At 57.2% G+C, this 991-nt stretch overlaps 1 protein-coding gene across 3 annotated transcripts in view; it reads left to right on the top strand.

The window, feature by feature from the left end:
- Positions 1-991, top strand: part of BMP4 (bone morphogenetic protein 4) — a 13975-nt gene that overhangs the window by 7538 nt on the left and 5446 nt on the right. The gene's annotated exons all lie outside the window — the stretch shown is intronic.

The raw sequence follows: 991 nt of genomic DNA, 5'->3' as shown, positions 1-991 counted from the left end.
CCAGCGGCAAGGCGCACCTCCGCCACGAGCTATTTTCGTGGGCTCGCAGCACCCCAGGAGCCGCGCCACTCTCGTTTCATCGTGTAGGGTCTCCATGGCCAGGATGCCAGGCGCTCGGGGACGAGTCTCCCCGTGTAGCCGTGTGCTAGAGGGAGTCGCGGGCGAGCTGCACGGCTGACGCGCGGCTCTTCATGGCTCTCCCCGCGAGGAGCCCACAGGAACGGGTCCCCGGAATCTCCAGTCCCTGCGGACCCTCCCGGCCGGAGTTGGGCCTGCGGCCTCCTGGGCACCTCTTATGTGCATGGTTTGTGGGCTCAAGGCTTTGGGAGACGTGAAAGAGCCCAAAAGACAGGGAGTTGGTAAACTGGGGTGACGTCGGAACTGGTGCTGGGAGAAGACTCAGGCAGGGAAGTAAAGGACAGTCGCCTTGAGTTGCACCGCCCACCCCAAGAAAAAGTTCAGAAGATGAAAGTCCCTTTCGGCTTTTATCTTTTTTAATTAAAAATTTTGGGGGAGTTGGGGGGGGACGACGCGATTAGAGATGAATCTCACTGAACCCGAAGCTGAAATACAACCAGCCTTTGCGTTTTAGCGCGCCGTGCGCTCCCGCAGCCACCCTGGGATTGTCCGGGGACTCCGGGCGCCGGCCCCTTCCACTGTCCCTTCGCCCCTCAGGGACCGGCCCCCTCTCCGTCTGCTTTTCCTATTTCTGGAACTCCTCCCACAGGGCTTTTTTAGGGTTCCTGGCGGGGAGAGAGAGAGAGAGAGAGAGAGAGAGAGAGAGAGAGAGAAAGGAAGAAAGAAATTTTTTGAAAGAAAGAAAGAAAGAAAGAAAGAAAGAAAGAAAGAAAGAAAGAAAGAAAGAAAGAGAAAAGGAGGAAAGAAGGGAAAGGAAAAGGAAAACCTCTTTGCCCTCCACAACCCTTTTGCAGTCAGCCCCGGCGGTGGCGCGGCAGCGGGAAGACCTAAAGCTGCTCAAGCAGCAGCGCGG

The sequence above is a fragment of the Myotis brandtii genome, unplaced genomic scaffold, assembly GCF_000412655.1.
Source record: "Myotis brandtii unplaced genomic scaffold, ASM41265v1 scaffold413, whole genome shotgun sequence".
Classification (NCBI taxonomy): Eukaryota; Metazoa; Chordata; class Mammalia; order Chiroptera; family Vespertilionidae; genus Myotis; species Myotis brandtii.
The sequence above is the reverse complement of the archived record's forward strand: the minus strand, read 5'-3'. Positions and strand labels throughout refer to the sequence as shown.